Below are 12,339 nucleotides of genomic sequence, written 5' to 3'. Positions count from 1 at the left end.
ACCTCGGAGCGGGATGTAGCAGGCTTGTGAAATGGGGGCGGGAAAGGAGTATGTGGGGATTTTTTGGGTAGAAAGACTTGGAAAAAGTTGAGAGCCTTGGAGGGTTATTACTCACAGTGCACCACGTGGCGAGGGGGTCACCCCACATGCGAGCTTGTGGCCAGTAGCAACAGCGTATAGATACGGAGATATAGATACGGAGATCTGACCCTTTTCATGGTGTCCAAGGGAAAGAGTGATCTCTCGTGAGCTATGGTGCTCCATGCTCTAGTTCTGTTGGCAGTGCTCGCGGCCTTGCTGCGGCGCGTGGCACTAATGTTTTGGACGAAGGAGGACGGCGATGGAAGCGCTGGCTGATGGCTAGTGGTAGACATGGGGCGGCTCGCCAGTGGCGACAGCTCATGACGTGGCATGGTGCCCTTTAGACCTTTCCTGCGCCCTCGAGGGGTCCCCCTTTTGAGAATTAATTCGAGCATCCCCTGGATTCCCCCCCCCCCCCCCCCAGATACATACTCGTTATTATGGTCACATACTGGGTCTAACTGCCCCCGCATTAATTTATTAGCCCGCTACACTCGCCGAAATTTGCGCCAAAAGCAAAAATGCCGCTGGGTGCGTTTCCCACGTGCAATCATTTGGCTGCGTTCAGTGGGGTCCAAACCTATCACAGCACAGATGAGGAGACCCTGCGTTTATTTCAGCGTGCAGTCAAAATCTATCACAACACGGATGAGGAGGCCCTGCGTTTATTTCAGCGCTGCCTATAATGGGGTGCTCTGCGTCAGGAGACGAAAGCAAACGGTGTGCTTCATTGAGATGGGTTCAGTGGGCTAGCATGTGTGCAGTCCGAATCTGTGATAGCAGATAGAAGGAGCCCTGGTGTTTGATTCAAATGACACAGAATGGATTCATTGTTGATGCAAGCATAACAAAGGACAAACTGGACAACTAAGTACAAACTCTGTATTTGAGCCAAAATACATGGATTTGAAAATACTGTCTGTTCGTGTACAAACTGTGTGTTTGAGCCAAAATACATGGATTTCAAAATACTCTCTGTTCGAGCAAAAATTAAAATACAGGGATTTCAAAATACTGTCTGTTCCTATACAAACTCTGTGTTTGAGCCAAAGTACATGGATTTCAGAATACTGTCTGTTCGAGCAAAAATTAGTATTCGAATCTCATTGCAAAACATATGTTACACAGCCTGCCTAGCGAGCGCATTTGCGATCCTTGACGCAATTGCATTTAGGCGGTTTAGTTGTGTTTTCAAAACATTGACCTGCGAAACAAGAAAATTTGTTCCTCCAATTTCATGACTTGCACATCAGCGACATTGACGTGACTTGCACATCAGCAACATTGACGTTGTAGGTATTGACGGTTTCTTTGATAGTCTCGATTGCTCCAAGTAGCACCGCTCGCAAAGATGGTTGGCTCGTTGTTCGATCTCCAAGAAACTCTTTCAAGATTGCAACCAATGCATCCTCAATTCTATCTATGCGTAGGTCTTCATCTGCTTGTGTCTCCTCTTCCAGCATCGCTTCATTTTGTCCTGTGTCATCCATTTTCTTGTCTGCAAGACACAATATACAAAGTTAGAGACACATTTTCATTAAAAATATACTATAGCAACAACCTAGCAACAATGAATACATCTCTAAGCAACTGTCGTGACACCAATTCCATGCACCAATGGGATATACTCGTCGCCTATCTCTCCATTTGGTGTGTTTGCATCTCCCAAGTCGACATCAGCGTCACAATCATCAACAATCGCACATCTTGGGCTGCTAGAGAGATCGGGAATGAGATGCTACTTGAGTTTCCAAGAATTTAAACTTGACGCATTACCTTTGTCTTTCTTGCCAACGCGACAGGAACCAATCCGATCGCGGATGTGTTGTCGCGTACATTTCGTCATTGACAAAGATACTTACAATGTCTTGATACGTAGCAGTGCTTGGATGCACCATGCAATGCCAAAGCGCTTTTATTTTCCTTAGTTGCATCCCTCGTCCTTGGTATGGAGTTATCCATGAAGACGACGGATAGTATCTCCCTGTCTTCACCATGCTATGCAGTGTTGATAGGAAATCATTCCCGGCTGGGTGGCGCATCTTGTACTTCTAGAACATTAGTTCTCTATCAAAGATATTCACCGGTGTTAAGCAGACCTTGTTTTTGACTTCGTCCGCACCATATAGGCAATATAGTTCTATCCCTTTGTTTACATCATCAGCAGTGATGTTGTGCATCACTTTTTGGAAGTACACCTCACCGCTTTCCTTCAAACAATATCCGACCATTCCCTCAAAAGTGTGTAGCTTTTATTGCTTCAATCCCCGGCACAACACCATGCCACCTGCAGGCGTTTCTCTATCCCAACCTAAATAACCTTTGATCTTCTTATTGACTGCAACCAATGATGGCGCCCACAAACGCACAACCATTTGAAAGATTAAGTGGCAGAGAGCACCTCCCCTCTCTACTGCGCACAAGCCAGCAACATCTTCATTTTCAAGAAACGATTCCATTCGCTGCAGCAAGTTAACATCTATATCACCACCCCCTACGGAGACAGTGACACTAACCTCCATGACTTTGCTAGTAGCTTTTGCTCGTCTATCAATCAGACGTTGCACCTTGGTACGCTTTTCCGAACAACAGATTCATCTTCCTTGCCCTTTGCCCGTGCTTCGGATTTCAATCTAGGCATTGCAAGTACACTGCACTGTCGCTGTCTGTACCACCATCAAGCAACATAACAAGAGCAGATGAGTATTTTCTCTGTAAGCAGGCCCTACCACAGCAAGCAACACCACTCAACTAGGAGTGCAGCAAATCGGTCCTTGACAGAGCCTAATACGGAGACAACTCTGTAAGCAGTCCATGCTCATCTCCGTCCCACCACCAAAGCAGTCGACTACGACTGCACGACAACGGTCCTTGACACAGCTAATACAGACACAACTCTGCAAGCAGTCCATGCTCATCTGAATACGGACACAACTCTGTAAGCAGTCCATGCTCATCTCCGTCCCACTACCAGACCAACCAAAAGCAGTCGACTACGACTGCACCACAACGGTCCTTGACACAACTAATATGCAGACACAATCCCACAGCAATGCAATACAACATCTCCACAAGAGCGTCTCACACAGAAGCAGACAAGTATTTTTGAAAAAAACGCAAACTGTACTCACCTCGTGTGCTCACTCGTCCGAAGCAGTGCCACAAAGCCAACATGGCGACGTTCCAGCACACATAAACAATGCGCGGTCTGCCAGCTGCTGCGATCTGTCCCCGCCACATTGCAATCCATCGTTCTTTTCAATTTCAAGCGAAGGTCAAACAGACCGCATCTAGCTGGATTTCGATTATTGTGTCCTGCTGCAAGGATTGGGACAGCATACTAGCGACCTCGCTAGTGTTTGGGAGGAGGGTATGATTTCCATGGGGCGAGAGAAAAGGAGAGAAAGAGAGTGTTGAAAGGCAAGGGCTCCTAGTGGGCAGCCAAAGGGTCTTCAAATTGGCCGGACAAAGAAGGATTAGCAATGCAAGGCGAGGCCGAACAAAGGAGGGAAAGAGAGGTCAAATGAGGAGAGAAAGAGGGAGGGTCCACTGCAAATTGAAAGGCCAAATTGGGTGGATGTGCAAAGGGTCAGAGGAGCAGTGTAAGAGAAAGCCTCCCAAAGGGTGAAAGAAAAAAAGGTAAAATAAAATGAAATGAAAAATACCTAGGGGCACTAGCGACATTGCTAGTGCACCTCCCTTCAAGAGCACAAGCCAAAGAGAGCAAAAGAGAGCAAATGAAAAGAAGCGGCTCCCCCCTCCCTACGTTTCCAAATTCGGATGCCAGATGGACAAATTAGTGATCAATTTACAAAGTTGAAGGACCCCCACTATAAAATGTGTTTTTTTAATCAAAGTAGAGGCTTTTTGAGTGCCGTTTGAAGCTTGCAAACTGGAGTTTTTGGGCAGAGGAGTGTGCCTACCAAATTCCTTTGTAATTTATCTTGAAAATGGCCATTGTGATGGCATTGCAAGCTATGGACATGCCTTTTAAAGCATAATCAAGCCACTGTTGCCCTACTTTGCTGTCATTTCCCCTTCCCCCTTCTCTTTCTCCTGCTCTTGTGCTTCCCCGTGGTGCCAGCAGTGTGGATGTGTGTGCTCCCCCCAGACCGTTGGTATTTGTGTGAGAGAGTGAGATTGAGTGGCTATGTGCATGTGTAAGGGTGAAGACTGACGATGGCAGTAGGTGTGCGTTGTGTGGTGGACTTGTGGAGTGTGTAGGCATTGGGAAAAGAGCACGCAGTGGTCTACTAATGAGAAGTGTGTTTTTGAAGGTTTTCTTTGAGAGCATAGGGGTGATGTGGATACCCTGAGCTATAGAAAGGCCTTTGTTATTGTGTCAGGTGTGTTCCCCCATCCCCCTCTCTAGTGTCGTGATTGATGGGTAGGAGGCATAAAGAGAAAACACGAGGGGAGGTAAGGTGTGTCGTGTAATAAGTAAGGGTTACAATGTGAAGGAGAGAGGATTCAAGGAGGAGGGAAGAAATCCATTGAGGTCAAGCAGACAAACCTCTCTCTCTCTCTCTTTGGACCCTTGGTAATCTCTCTCTCACTCGGTTTCATAGAAGGAGATGAAGGAAGCTCTTTCCCTCCCTCTCGACTTAGCAAGGCAATATCTCTCTCTCCATGGAAAGAAGCAGGATAAGGAAGTATTTTGAATAAGGCAAGAAATAGCATGCAGTGAAGGGAATTCGAGGAGGAAGGGGAAGGGGATACAAAGAAGTATAGAACCCTAAGGGTGGAAGAAAAAACAATTTACCCTACTCTTAGGAGACTGTTCTTGAAAGAATACATACAAGAGGGGGTGCTTTGGGGTGTAGCCTCTCAGCTCTAGAAAGCCCAACCAGAGAAAGAAGAGTCGGTGAGAGACTTTATTAGTCACTTGAATCATTTGAATTCTCGTTGTAATCCAAATGAGCGCTTCAATAATTACCGATTGCTTGATAGATTCATCAGGGGGTTACAACATGAGGATATCTACAATGGCCTAGTCATTAGAGGTATCACCACTTGGGAAGCAGTCACCACCAATGCAATCCAATTGAGATTCAAGGAGAAAGAGTGTCTGTTGAGCCTAAATCTATTAGCTCGCAAGCATCAGAGCATCAGCCAATGACCCTAAAGCCTATTGCTAAGGAGCCAAAGATATCTGAGATGACTTTAGCAGATCTCACCAAGGCTATTCAAGAGAGTCTTAGAGACAATCGTGCTCTGCAAAACAATCATATGTATCCAAGAAGGGAGCAACAATGGTGCTCAGTATGCTATGGACCGTATAGTACCAGTGAATGCCCTACTTTTAGAGTAAAATTCAATGGGAGCTGCAATGCATGTGGGAGGTATGGTCATCAAGCTAAGGATTGCATAGTATTTAAGCGCGCAATGGCCAATAGACCAACCTTAGCATGGACAGACACACCTCGAGTGCCTACATTGATGCAAGCCCCAACTCTTGAACAAACAACACAACACATGGTCCCTAGGGCCCAAAATGTTGTTCAAACAACACCCTTACCACCTCCAGTGCTAGGACCGCAACCACCACATCCGAGAATCACTTCTATGAATCAAGTGGATTGTGAGTCATCTATTGCTTGTTTGGAAGGCTATGAGGAAGATATAGATCCTAATATTGCCTATGGGATGGATGTGCTTGAAGAAAGTCCACAATACTACATGGAGGACTATTGGGGACAAGTCAAACCTATATATCAAGTAGTTGCTCTTGCGGCAAGAGGTCAAAATATCAATTACACTGCTAAGAGACCACCTCTTCAATGCTATGAGTGTGGAGGTCCGCATCGTGTAGCCGAGTGCCCGTATATATGAACGACGTTGAAGAGGATTCTCATTCACGTGAAACCATGGAGACCAAAACGACCACTACGATAGAAATCAACAAGGAAGATCTTCATGAGCCATAATGGCCAGGATCCCAAGAAGAAGATAGGAACTTATCCAAACCCTACAGAGGAGATTGAGCGAGTCAAGTAATTAAGGAGTTTGGTAGAAGATACCCAACGGGATCTAAAACCAGAACCTAGGAAGATCCAAATTACAGAAACCGTGTTTTCTACGCAACAGCAACCTCACCAAGTTTATAGACCCTTAGCCATACCTAGTGTCATCCAAGAAGAAAGTCACTTAAAGTCATGGGAAAGTGGGCGTACTCACTTCTTGATGGAAAGAATGTTTACAGAGGGACTACTTGATCCTATCGAAGAAATGGAGATCCCATCTTCCCCACGTCAAGGGACTGAAATCCAAAAGGTGTCGTTAAACATTGCCAAATTGATGGATTTCATGTCTTCAAAAGTTAGAACCACCATCATGTCCAAACTATATAAAGACCCTGAGCTAGTCTCAGTTGAGCTAGTCTCAGTTCTTCGAGCCTTCCTCAATGGAGAACTAAATTTTGGGCTACCACAATTTGCACAGATGGTTTTGACGCATCTTTATCGTGTACTCCACAACCGTTTTCATGCCCATAACCTCAATTGGAAGAGATCCCGACTCAAGAAGTAGGAGCTTATATGGTGTTTGTGTCTTAACTTGGAGAAAGTTTGTAAGAAAACGCTTTCGGACATTCTCAAACTCTTTCCAAGTAGACTTTGTGATGCTCCCGCTCCACATCTCCTCCATAAAGAAGAACTAATGTCACCAATGTGTCAAAACGGTACTTCTTGAGAACCCAACACTTGATGTTTCTCGCATTACACATGTTCTCAAATGCATAATATGTTGTCTTTCCGGCTTCCAAACGATGCATAGCACATTCATGCCACTTGTGATTGGCAGAAACCTCAAGTTCAAGGTACAACTGTCAACAACTTCAAGTGTCTCATTGTTGTACACAATGCATGGCTTCTCCTTATGGTTGGTTTTCATACCTATGTTTTGGATTCATCATAATCAACCCACTATGCAAGCAAAAGTTCTCAAGGACAACCATAAGCTTTTGTGCATCATCTAAAGTGTGTGCTAGAAGCACTACATCATCCGCATACATCTAAAGTGTGTGCTAGAAGCACTACATCATCCGCATACAACAAAAGCATGATTAGTGCATTTCAACTAATAACCTCTTCATTGCCTTCCTCTTGCATAAAGTCAAGTACCAATTGTTCCAATTGATCAATGCATAGACAAAAGAGAGTTGGTGATAGCAGACTTCCTTGTTTAACCCCAATAGTGCTTGCAAAAATTTATGATTCCTCTTCCCATGCGCAATTAACACATCACCTTTTCATAGATTTGGGAAACAACAAGCATAAACTCACTTAGCACTTGGAGTTCTTCCATCCTTCTCCACAAATTATTACGTGGAATAATATCAAAGGCTTTCTTAAAGTCCACAAAGCAACAATGCAATCGCTTGTCTTTCAATCGACTTTCCTCCATGAGAACATGAAGAGTAACAAGATGATTAATGGTGCTATCGCGTCGTTGAATACCCGTGTAAGATCCCCACTCCCGCCGATACCAAAAACGGGATGGTACCATTGACAGGTCTTTAGGCCTATTAAAGACAGAGTCCTTAAAGAAGAAAAATTCCAGGGAATTCACCCTTACCATTGACAATGGTTTAGGTTTATAGCCCTAGAAAGAGACCTAATCCTGTCTCGCAGTGGAAATGGGACCATTAAAAAAAAAAATTCCGGCCCTGTAACTTCATCATTCAGATTTTGGTTTCCTTAGCCAACGCTTTTTCCCCCCTAACATATGTGAGGCCATAGCCGTTGGTGGATTCCTCTTCCAAGTGAAGAAGTGTCTAACGTTTTTGTGCGCGAGAATGGATAGACCTGACTAATTAGGTCCACCCGTCCATGATTGACAACCTTAGTCAATCCCCACTTACCACCACGCACTCGCACATGATTTCTGTGTTGTTTAATTACTACCACATTCTTTTCACAATTAAAACAATGATTCCTTTTTAACTTTCACAATTGCATTTCATTAAGACAACCTTTGAAAACAGTATTTGAAGACATTCTTTCAGCAAACAAACATCTTTAGACTTAAGACAAGGTACTGTCATTCTGAAGTATCTCTGACCAGTATTGGCTTGTCTCAAGACCACCTATATAGGGGTGAAAAACGGCACCCATTCCTTATTTATAAAAACCGGGGTGGAAAAAGCCATCACCCAAAGTCCGGGCGCCCATACGCCAACCGGCTGCCCATACAACCGGGCGGTTCCTCTAGGATAAACTTGAAAGTACTATCCACAAACATAAACAAGCACGGGGTAAAGACTCCACGCGTGCTGAGGAAACCGACCCTTCCATTATGGTATCTCCATCATTACTCATTACCTGGAGTAAAATATTTCCAAGGAATCAAAGGTGTCTTGAGACAAGCTGTCTTAAGGATGGTCAAACATTTCTTTCCTAGGTCAATCAATCATAACCCAATCATTTCTTTTCTATTTAAAATCATTGCTCGTTGGTTTCGTGGAAGTTACTTTCCATTTACAGTCAGTTTATCCTTCCTAACCTTACGTATGCAATGTTAACTTAAAAATGAACTTTAAAAGATTTTAAGTGAACAAAATAGAAATCCACCTGGGACTGCTCGTCCATGTGCTATGGGGGGGGTGCCCGTAGACTCTCCTCTGTTAGCCTATGGCTAGGCCCAGCCTCATGGTCATTAGTGGCTTTGTTTCTCTTGTTGCTAGCATCCTCTTCCTGAGTAAGAGGATTTCCCCTGGTTCTCTTTGGAGCCATGTCGACAGCCTTATAAAAAGACTTAATCCATTAGAAGTTTAATTGAATAATCTTCTTTTTCCTTTTTTACCCAAAAATACGGATTTTTGGAGTAAGTAGGTATCTTTAATAGTCAATTTGATGATATATTCCTCATGTGACCTATCTAGGTGATAAGTGATTTCCCATAATTACCATTTAATTTGGGAAGCCCTTTAACTAGGTTTCTCCTTAATCTATATTCCACTTTAGCCTTAGTAAATTATAAATTTCTATCGGCTAATGGATTACTTACCCTAAATTGTAATTGAATGTGTTTTAGCTTTAGGAATTTCCATAAATTTGATTTATAGCCTTTTCCTCCTATACTTATGGTCTAAATTAAGCAAAATTTTACTGATAGTAATTTATTATACTATCCATTTATGTTGAGGTAATTTTTCCACCCTTCAATAGTGATTTTGGACCTCAGGTATTTATTTGGTAACTAGATAAATTCATTTACTAATTTCCCTTGTCTATTTTATACGCAAAATCGTTTACTTTTATTGAAGATAAATACTTAAACTATTTATCTGAGGTTGGGATATTTACAATGGATTCCTCAAGGTGTGTGATATTTATATCAAATAATTTTGGATTAATTTACTATATTCCCCCTTTTATTTTTCCCTAAAACTAATGTAATTTTAATGGGATAATTAGGTAAACTAATTATCTAACGGTAACATAATTATCACAGGTTTTCTAAGGTAAAATTAACCTTTGATAAATAACTCAAGACATTTTGAATTAATTTGATAATTTCCCCCTTTTAATTTGTTCTGAAACCAGAGTAATTCTGCTAAAGTAATTAGGAAAATTAATTATCTGATCTTCACATAATTATCATGGGTTTTTTAACATATAATTAACCTTTGATAAATAACTCAAGTCATTTTCAATCTATATGCTAATTTCCCTTATTTAATTTGTCCTAAAAATAGAGTATTTATTCTAAAGTAATGAGATAAACTAATTATCTGAGCTTGACCTAATTCTCACAGGTTTCCTAACATGTAATTAATCTCTAATAAATAATTCAAATCAATTTAAATCTATTTGCTAATTTCCCCTATTTAATTTTTTCTGAAAACAGAGTATTTTTGCTAAATTAATTAGATAAATTATTTTTCTAGGCTTGACATAAGTATCACGGGTTTTTTAACATATAGTTGACCTCTTATAAATAATTCAAATCATTTTGAATCTATTTACTAATTTCCCCTATTTAATTTGTCCTAAAAACAAAGTATTTCTACTAAAGTAATTAGATAAACTAATTATCTAAGCTTGAGATAATTATAACTTGTTTCCTAACATATAATAAACCTCTGATAAATAACTCAAATCATTTTGAATCTATTTGCTAATTTCCCCTATTTAATTTGTCCTAAAAACAGAGTATTTCTTCTAAAGTAATTAGATCATTTAGCTTTCTGGGCTTGAAATAATTATCACAGGTTTCTCAACATGTAATCAACCTCTGATAAATATATCCAATCAATTTGAGTCCATTTACTAATTTTCCCTATTTAATACGTCCTAAAAACATAGTATTTCTTCTGAAGTAATTAGATAAATTAATTATCTCAGATTGACCTAATTATCACAAATTTCCTAACATATAATTAACCTCTGATAAATAGCTCAAAGCATTTTGAATCAATTTACGAATTTCCCCTATTTAATTTGTCTTAAAAACAGAGTACTTCTGCTAAAGTAATTAGGTAAATTAATGATCTGAGCTTGAAATAATTATCACGGGTTTCCTAACATATAATTAACCATTGATAAATAGCTCAAAGCATTTTGAATCAATTTGATTATTTTCCCCTTTAATTTTCTCTTTAAAAAATAGTGTAATTCTGCCTAATTAATTATGAAAATTACTCAGAAAATTATAGGATAGTTTTCCTAGCTTAATGAGTGTTTAATGCAGCTCTGATAATTACCTCAACTTAATCAAAGCTTAATTAATATATTTACCATTATTTTATGGTTAATTTGTCTAATTTCAGCCCTAATATGATTGGATAATTAATTAGCTTAACATTTCCAAGCTTAATTATAACAATCAGCAGAGAATATTTGATTAAGAGGGGATTTATGAGGATACATAGGTCTAATCTTTAATTTATTAACAAAATAGACTAATCTAGCCTTCCTAATTAAGAAGGATTATGCTAATTACCGTTTAGGTTAATCAACTAGAGCTTAATCTCTAGTGATTTCTGCATAGCGTTCTCTCTAGATGAGAGACAGAGAGTGTGTCAAGGCTCCGAGTCTAAATTTTTATGAAGCTTTTTTTGGGCACCTGGCAGTTTCTGGCAGGTTTAGACACCCCAAGCAGGCCCCCAGCTTGCAAATGGCGCCAACTGCTGCTAAACCTGTCTCTGACAGGTTTCCCCCAGCTCCACACTGCCTCCATACCTTCCAGAATCGATTTTGGTTGATTTTGCAGATTTCTAATGATGAAAATTTGAAATATCAGTTAATTTTAGAACCTTAGGATAAGAAGTCTTTGTTAATAATTATTACTGAAACCATCCAATTTTTATTAACTAATTGAATTCTTATTGTAACCTTCCAAGGTCTGTAACTTTTCCAGTTTTTATCGGATTCTGATTCTGAAAATTACTAACCATAGTAAAGCTCTGCTTATGATTCCAAAAATACAACATTAGCCGTGTTTGAATCCTTCAACAGTGGTTTTCAATTTAATTTTACAATTTTTAAGGTTTCGAAAACTGGAAACCTTACAACCCGCTTGTCCTTTTGCACGCTTGCCATTCTCTTTAGCCCATCACTCAATTTTATCTCCATTATGCACCCAAACAACTTTTCCCTAAGAGACCCAGTCTTTATAGTTTGGTGGTTATTTACATTCTTTACATCTCCTCCTTTATGCAAAGGCTTGACCCAATCACTATTCCAATCACAAAGCATACCATGTTGAAGGGCAAGGTTGAACATATCACACATCTACTCATATGTAAAATCCCTTGTCCATTTAATCATTTCCAGCTTGATACCTTGAAGATCTCCCGCTTTGCAAGTGGCCAACTTTTCAAGCTTACTGCATACATCCTCAATAGTAAAGAAAGAGGGCATACACAGGAGTGAACCATAAAATGGTATTTTTTTAACATTTGGTTGCTCATATAGTTGCCTACAATGTGTGTACATACCCCCAAGACTCAAGTTAATCATTTCTAGCTTGATACGTTGAAGATCTCCCGCTTTGCGAGTGGCCAACTTTTCAAGCCCACTGCATATATCCTCGATAGTAAAGAAAGAGGGCATACATGAGAGTGAACCATAAAATGGAAATTTTTCAACATTTGGTTGCTCATATAGTTGCCTAAAATGTGTTTACATATCCACAAGACTCAAGTTACCAAAATTCTCAACTCGCTTTTCCCACAAGTTTATCCAAAATCTTTTGTTATGGATAAGGGATATGTACATTTATTACTCAAGTGCTCATTAGGAGCTATGGTCATTT

The 12,339-nt window shown here is 40.5% G+C and overlaps 1 pseudogene; it reads right to left on the bottom strand.

Annotated features, from left to right (window-relative positions):
- Positions 1–569: 569 nt before the first annotated feature.
- Positions 570–3,321, bottom strand: LOC147441620 (uncharacterized; annotated as a pseudogene).
- Positions 3,322–12,339: the final 9,018 nt, after the last annotated feature.

Source organism: Adiantum capillus-veneris, chromosome 15 (assembly GCF_014529385.1).
Source record: "Adiantum capillus-veneris isolate H3 chromosome 15, ASM1452938v2, whole genome shotgun sequence".
NCBI classification, from domain to species: domain Eukaryota; kingdom Viridiplantae; phylum Streptophyta; class Polypodiopsida; order Polypodiales; family Pteridaceae; genus Adiantum; species Adiantum capillus-veneris.
The sequence above is the reverse complement of the archived record's forward strand: the minus strand, read 5'-3'. Positions and strand labels throughout refer to the sequence as shown.